Source organism: Euphorbia lathyris, chromosome 2 (assembly GCF_963576675.1).
Source record: "Euphorbia lathyris chromosome 2, ddEupLath1.1, whole genome shotgun sequence".
Taxonomy (NCBI): domain Eukaryota; kingdom Viridiplantae; phylum Streptophyta; class Magnoliopsida; order Malpighiales; family Euphorbiaceae; genus Euphorbia; species Euphorbia lathyris.
In genome coordinates this window covers 56,172,600-56,181,677 of record NC_088911.1, presented here as the reverse complement: position 1 = coordinate 56,181,677, position 9,078 = coordinate 56,172,600, and positions in this window count along the sequence as shown.

Genomic DNA, 9,078 nt, shown 5'->3' with positions numbered 1-9,078 from the left:
GCTATCCTCTAAAGCAAGTCTAGAAAATACCTCCTTGAACTTGATTGCACAAGCTAGCATATCATAAGTAGAATTCCATCGAGTCTTACATTCAAGAACCAATCTCCTATCTTTAAGATTAAATTGTTGGACAAGCTCGGCAAACTTCTTCAATCTATGTTCACTTCCATTGAGATAATCCACGGTGTCATGAACATTCTTAATGATAGGCTTGACTTGCTTGAGACCATGTTGCACCATAATGTTCAAAATATGTGCACAACAACGAACATGAAACAATGCACCACCACAAAGCAACCTCTTGGTATGTGAGAAAGTGTCTTTCATGATTTTTATGCAAGAATCATTTGCACTAGCATTATCCACAGAAACTGTGAACACCTAAAATAAAATAAATATCGATTAAAATAACAATAAACTAACTTGTAAGGTAAAAAAATATTATACAAAGCAAAAAACTACTTACTTTGTTTTCAATGCCCCACTCTTTCAAACATTTGAAAATGCTATTTGCTATGTCTTTGCCTTTTCGAGGAGGAGGTAGATGGAAAAATCTCAAGACTCGCTTCTGTAGCTTCCAATCATGATCAACAAAATGACCCGTAAGAACCATATACTCAATCTTTTGTGCACTTGAACGCCACAGATCAGTGGTTAATGAAATTCTATCCACACCTTTTAGAATGTCTTTCAATTTCTTTTTCTCTACCTCATAAACTTTCTCCATATCCTTTTTTATAGTGGTGCGTGACACAGATGTCCATTCGGGTATTCCCCTCTTCAACATCATGTTAAAAGATGGATGTTCCACAGCTGAAAATGGTTGTTCAGCCATAGCCAACCAAATTGCCATCCCTTCTCTAAAAACAAGCTTATCAAACTTACCATCATGTAAAGCACTAACAGCCCCACAATTTGATATACCCAAGTCAGTTGGCAAAAAGTTAATTAAACTTTGTTGCTTTACTTTTAACTTCTTTTGCACGCAATTCTTCAAATGTCTTTTGAAATGACTTGTAGTGCCGGATTTCAACACACTAAAAGAGGTTTTACAATGCTTACATTTTGTTTTCCAATCCCCACCTATAAGTATAGGATCCTCCAAATCTTTCCACACTTCGGATTTTCTTGGTCTCTTAAAAGGATGAGCCGGATCTTCATCATCTACATCCTTATGTGAGTCCTCTTGAGTTTCTGCTTCTATATTTTCTTCCTCCTCTAAATGTAACATCTCATTCTCATCATCAAGATGTACATAATGCTCTTCTACAATAGGTGTAGATGAACAACCCGGTGTTGATAATGGTGCACAAGTAGAGTTATTATCTGTGAAAAAAATAGTCAATAAGAAAGTAAATTACTAATAATCATTACAAACACTTATCTAACAATTAAAAAAAATAGACATTAACAAATTTTAATGAAGTTATACAATTTTGAAAGAAGTTTTACTACTTTGGACTTCAAACGTTTAGATTTAGTTATGTTATTGGTTAGTAGTAGCAGTATGATCAAGTTGTACAAGATTTAGGTTAAAATGACTTTGATTGAAATACTTTTCAAAGTCGCTTTGTCTTATAAATTGAAGTTGTACAAACTGATACATTATAAAGCTAAGGAGCAATTGTCATTAATTCCCAGATGTGCCCAAGATGTTCACTTATATATACGAGCATGCACACAAAACGAATATTTAAAGCTTTGCCTAATCCACATCTAAAATATATTTTCTGCAATGAGAAAGATAGTGATAATATCCTAACAGTAGGTTGTCCAAATATTCATTATAATATATCAGAATGACCCATATGGGGTTATTATAATTAACAGGACCCATCAAGAAGACTGGTTAAACTTTCAAGCCAACTAAAACACAAGCTTTCAGTCTGAGTGCAGCCTCCGTTACACTAGCAATTCAATGCATAGAGAACTGAACAACAGTCCAGCAAATTACTACATCAACTTCTATCCACTGAAGCTCACAATTCACTCAACTTAGGAATGTACATTCAGCTTCCAACAAAACAAATTACTTATAATGCAGGTAACAACTTCAATTACTAGCTAGTTCGACCATGAATGATACAACCTATACACTTCATGCTTTTACTAGTAACTAGTTCAAACAAGCAAGTAGATTCGCTACAAAAACAATATGAATTGCATATGAATAAGATTCACTCTGCAAGCAATAGGGATTGATTGCATATGAATAGAGTTGTCAATTTCTGACATGACAATACAATTTACAAAGACAACCAACCAAAAACAATCCCTTTGAAAGGATTATCACTTTGTTGCATTTATATCAATCATATGATCATTTTGACACTTGTTCATATGAAGGGAAGACATCTATTGTCAATTGAAATCCTTAATTTACTTATTGAGCGAGCTTCTAAATCTATCAACTAAGTTACATTCTCATTTATGATTTCAACCAAGATCGAAGTGAACTATCTTCCCTTCTTTGGAAGCAATAATATCTGCAACTACTACTCATATAATGGACACCGTATACTCTTCTAAAAGTTAGAAGTATTAGACTCAAATCAATATAACGTATCTAACCAAGATCAAGATGAAATCTCAGTAATATGTGAAACTCCTATTGAAATTGATATGATCTTAAATCTTCTATTCTGAAAATTCCATATAGGCAGAAACCATTCATTCACATTAACACAAATCTAAACAAAAATATTTCAGGATGCGACTAAACAAAAATACTAGTGAAAATTGAAACAAAAAAAACTGCTTACCTAAATCACAAATACAGAAAGAGAAAAACAGGGCAAAAACCAAATGTAAGTAATTGTATGTAATGTATACTAATGATAACAACCCAAATTATTCTTGAATAAGGAATAAGGAAAAATTAATAGAAATAATGGCAAACCATTATTCATTCTAAAAGAGATATTTATGCATGATTAATGTGGAATTAATGATAATTAATGCAGGGGCGAATATGCAAATAATGAGAAAAAGGAAGGAGTCTCTAGCATTATGCCACGCCACATTGACCATGGCGAGATACGCCATAACGAGATACGCCCGATGAGAGCGAGTAGTGGAGACCCGCCATAGCTCTCAAGGAGAGCGTACATACGCCTTGACGGATCAAAGAATATGAAAAGGCGCCTTTATTACCATCCATGAATGGGAATAAATACAATTAAATGGCAATTAATAGCCATTAAAGGGGAATAAAGACTTGACTGTTCGAATACCTCAACTCTGAGGGTTTCAATGCTAAATGCTGGGATTAATGGAGAATTGATAGCAATTAAAGATGAGTAATGACACAACTCTTCACCTGCTTCCCCATTAATGCTGAAGGTTACAGAAACCTATATAAATACCCCAGCTTCCTAGGATCAAAGGGACACTTACTGATTCTCTACTTTTATGCTTACAGTTTATTCTCAGAAATATTACTGACATTGGCATCGGAGTGTCCCCGGCCGATCCCAACGGCGCCTCACAGGGAAGTGCTCCGATCAAGGTTTTTTCCCCGAGTTATCAATTGGTGCGGTGAAGGTGGATCTCTAACAATCATAAAATCTTGATTGTATAGAGTTTCACAAAGAACAAAACAATGGAGTCAACAGAATATAAATCACAATCTCAAACTTTGGCTCAATCAGTACAACAAATCTATCCAAAGATACAGTTCTCCATATATTGGTGGGAAAGAGTTTTCTACATTAAATCTGGAATTTTATGATGAAAAAGATAAGTTTCCTCCCCTTTCTTATTCCATTTTTAATTAAAGAAAATTGAGATCCCTCACTCTGATAAAGTGCTATGAATATCATTACATGTTATTATGATAAATTTAATAAACTGTGAAAGATGAAGTCATAGACACAAATCTTTCATTAAATCTTGCATGCTTACTATGCCCTCATATTTTTATGCATGACAAGTATAATATGATATTATCATTGAATTAGTACAAATGCATGTATAAGATCCGTAATCTTGGGATTCACAAAAAAATCCATCCATTCAATGTGATTTTGTCATTTGATATTAAAATATCATAAAAGGGCTCATGTAATTACAAATGATTTAGATCTGGTCGGTCTTTTGGATGAACATGCATATAACTATTAGAAGAAATTACAAAAAAATCATATTTGGTTTTTCCTTGTACAATTCACCATCTATATATGACTTTTCTCCTATATAGTACTTTTAATATCAGAAATTCATATTTTTGAATATTGTTTTGTCAAACAGTTATTTCATTCCATTTTTTACAAGGATGTGTCTATTCATATAAAAACTGTTTATTTGACATTGTTAGAATTTCTGTTACCAACACAAGAGACTTGAAAATATTGAGTCTATTTGTAATTATCCTATAATTGTCCCTAACTATTAAGGCCATTATGGGCTGATGAATTACCAAATTGGATAAACAAAACTTTCATATCCTGAGCTAACTACAAAATAGTGCAAGTGTCAGTTTCGGATCAGAACATTAATTTATGCAAAATTCTTAGGATATACATGAGAATTCCTTAAAGATTGGAGGATTGTATGTGAAGGTATGTGAGAGTGGATTTAGAGTAATTTTCCTTACACTCTAAATTGGAGGAGAATCATAGTACATGTATTTTTCTTCCAAAATTACCCTTTCTCTTTTATTTTATTCGTACAAATGAAATGATATAAGAGTAATTTTATATATAACTATATTATTAAATCATCACTTACCTTTTTTTAATTACGCCTCATTCAAATGAGCCTCTAATGATCTCTGAATGCCATTAATGTATGGATGCACAATATTAATTGCAAGTAAATAGCAACTATGTAAGATATCTTACCCAATATAGTATGTCATAACTTTTATGACGTTTAAAATAAATATGCTATCTTGGATATTAATGCGCATTGAAATACAAAAGGACATTATTCTTAAACCATTCTCATTATGGTTATTTATTAAGAATTCATTATGATATTCATGTGCAGTAGCAATCTTTATGGTTATGACCGTTATACGTGATATTATTATTAAAACAAGCACAATTAAAATTCTATTATGAATTTGTTTGACATATAATATTTACTCGGTTTTATCCTTTGACTAAGTTCATTCTAGAGTCAGGGGCCAACGTAAAGGAATTACTAAATTTATTCTAAGATGAACTAAGAATTCCATAAAGAGACATTGCATCGTACATGATATTTGCCAACAAAGGTCAATGCAAATAGTCTTTCACTATGAAGTCAATTCCATGGATCAAGCCATTGATCCCCAAGGTAAGTGAATATAGCTTTTATGCCTTACTAGAACCTTTTAATAATGGACAGGGTATGCCCCACTTCTGGAGTTCTTTCAGTGCTAACCCACAGGTACAAGGGAATTGCTAATAATGCAACCAGTGCCAAACACTAGCATGAAAAATAAAGCTCAATCCAGAGAAGTGTATATTCAGAGTCACTTCAGAAAAATTCCTTGACTATGTCATTAGCAAAAAAGGAGTTAGAGCAAATCCAGATAAAGTAAAAAGCCCTGCGAGGAAAAAAGTGAAAAGAGCGCCTAAATAAAAGCCATGCGAGGAAAAAGGTGAAAAGAGCGCCTAAATGAAAGCCCCACTATGGGTGAGAAAAATCCAGAGGTTGAACGGGTGGATCATCCTACTAGAAATATTGTCAATAAGCATATCAAGGTATAAAACAATTCCTAGCAGAACCACCCTTGATGAGCAGACCAATCTGAAGGGGAGACCTGCATTTGTATCAATCTGTCATGGATAAAGCTATGTGCACCGTGGTTATTCAAGAAGAAGAAGGTCAGCAGTTCTCCATCTATTATGTTAGCAAAATGTTGAAGGATGCGGAGACAAGATATTCGAAGCTAGATAAAATGGCTCCCACGGTTGTGACAACATCCATCCGCGTTAAACCATAGCTCTAAGCATAACCTCAACATGATCGAGATCAGGATCAAGAGCCGGCTTCACCATCATGATTCAACATTGAACACACGGATGATGAGATTGAAAGATGAGTGCATACCGCTCTATATAGACAAGAGAACAATGCAGAAAGGTACGCCATCAAGTTAACATGAATTCGCCATTCACAGCACGGATCCTAGGGTACGAAGCAGACAGAATGTTTAAAGCTTCCAACTTGCCACAATATAAAAGAAAAGATTCAATATAAGCGGGACATTACATATCCCGAACCCAATGGAGGGGAGCATGTAACCGTTGGAAGAAACGCCAAAGCGTACTACAGGTTGGCCACCACACTGAAGCTTGCTGGGAGCTGGCAAACTAGATAGCTTTGTCCAGAATAACAAATAATAAGATGACAAGCAGAAGACATATCCCAAAAATAAATTCAAAAGGGTCATTAATGTCATAGCAGATGGACCAGTGTATCAGCCACCCGTGGAAAAAGCAAAAATATCCGCTCTGGATAAAACATCCCTCCATTGCTCCTTTTGCAGAAACAGGTCCAGTAATCTCTCCACATGCAGATGCATTGGTAGTAACAATGGCGATTCAAGGATGGGAGATAAAATAAAGCAAGTAAAGACACGGGAAGTTCTCGCAATGTCATCACCAAAGGTGCATTTGCCAAACTAAAGGTTGATCCGATCCAAATAGAAACAACCATTGTTGACATCATTGGAGTGACGGGTCACACTATCCAGACCAATGGCCAGAGGTTGCAGCCCTAATTTCCATCCGTCGTCTGACAATGTACATTCCCACCAACAAAGGAGGAGTAATGATTAGCGGGAACCAAAAGGTGGCTAAAGAGACTTATACTTGGCGTCACTATCAATCCACCCACAATCCAAAGAGGACGAAGGTGAGAAATATTAACTTGTCATTACAGCTTTGGGCGACACAGAAACGCTCCTTATTGCTGATGGAAAGCGGGTGCGGATCACCAAAAGATTAAAACTTGAGATCAAAGAGGATGTTAAAAAAGTTCTCATTGAATCTGAAAGCATATTTACATAGGAGAATGAGATCCCCACAGGAGTAAGCCCAGATGTGATTACTCATAAGTTAAACATCATTGAGGATGCGGTTCTAGTTGCTCAGAAAAGACGGAACCATGGGCCTAAAAATCAGTATTCTTACATATTCTTATATGTGCATTAAACTGTTATAGTATCCTACATTTTATAATTTATTCTTTCTTGCCATACTTCTTATATTCATTTGCCTAGCTTTTAGTGCTGATATACGCCCAGTGGCTGGCGAATGAAAAGTTCCACAGGCGGATCAATTACCTCAAAGATAGGACAATTGATCCCATCACGGGCGGATCCCCTTTCCACAAAGATAAGAAGCACAGACCCTCAGGAGCTTTCAAATGAGCTCAACTCTCTCCTCAAAGACAGGAAAAGGATTGACCACCATCAAAAGCGGGTTAAAATCGTCTCAAACATGAGATCATTACACCCTCAACTTTCTCCTCAAAGATAGGAGAACACTCTCATGGGCGGATCCATCTTTAGATGATCACCATTCGAGAAAGAGTTAAAACATTCCTTGGACGCAAGGACTTTACACTCTCTCACTCCCTTCCCAAAGAAGGGTTCACAAGTCCTACGGGCGGATCGCTTCACCTCAAAGATAGGTAGCAAGTTGATCCCCTAGGCAGCTTTACTTCCTCTAGAAGGAATAGAACAGCTTCAAACCTTCACAAAGGTTCGCACAACGGAGTATGGATGGCCACCTACTCCATATTAAATCCTACAAACTTATATATTTACTTACGCAAACGTAAAAGTAAATGGCGACCATAAGGATTAAAACAATTGTACTTAAGTTTTACAAACAATCGGACAATAATCTCAGCGGCAGATCGATCTACCTCAAAGATAGGAAACAATTGATTACCGTCAGAGACAGAGTTAAAACATTTCTCAGACGTGAGAACTTTACACTCTCAAATACTCTTCCTAAAGAAGAGTCTCAAGACCTGGCGGCGGATCGATTCACCTCAAAGATAGGAAGCAAATCGATCGCCTAAGGCAGCTTAACTTCCTCACCAGGAATAAAAGCTTCTAACCTTCACAAAGGTTCACACATTGGGGTACGGCTGGCCACCTACCCTAAACAATCGGAGAAATCCTAAACCAGATTCTAAAAAGTTACTTGCTAAAAGATATAATGCATTAGTAGAAATAGTTCTGGAAAGCAAAGGGTTCATCCAAGTAATGAAGCCTCATCTTCATCCAAGTAATGAAGCCTCGTCTTCATCCAAGTAATGAAGCCTCGTCTTCGTCTCCAAATAATGAAGCCTCGTCTTCATCCAAGTAATGAAGCCTCGTCTTCATCTCCAAACAATGAAGCCTCGTCTTCATCAAAGTAATGAATTCACGTCTTCATCATAGAAATAACAAAGTGCACAAAAGTCCCTAAATGGCTGATCATTCTTACTGATCCCTAAGGGCGGGTCATTCTCCTCAATATGGCAGAACTGAAGAAAAGAAGTCCCTAAGGCGAATCATAATCCTATGCGGTAGGAACAAATGGTCCCATAAAGGGCGGGTTATTCCCTTTCTAAAGGAAATATAACTCTCAAGAAGCCCCTAGAGGATAACAATGGATGCGGTTGGCCACCTATCCACAAGAAAGCAAAAGCCCCTAAAAGTGCATCATATCCATATATGATCCCACATAGGGCTGATCTTGTTCATAAGATCCCGCATAAGGAAGCCCCAAAAGGCGCATCATTTCCATATATGATCCCCCATCTAGGGCGGGTCCACTTTCCTCCAAGATAGAAAAATAAAACACCATTTAGACAGCCCTAAAGAGCTTTTTATACCTTTAGGGGGGGCTTCTGATAACAACCCAAATTATTCTTGAATAAGGAATAAGGGAAAATTAATAGAAATAATGGCAAACCATTATTCATTCTAAAAGAGATATTTATGCATGATTAATGTGGAATTAATGATAATTAATGCAGGGGCGAATATGCAAATAATGAGAAAAAGGAAGGAGTCTCTAGCATTATGCCACGCCACATTGACCATGGCGAGATACGCCCGATGAGAGCGAGTAGTGGAGACCCGCCATA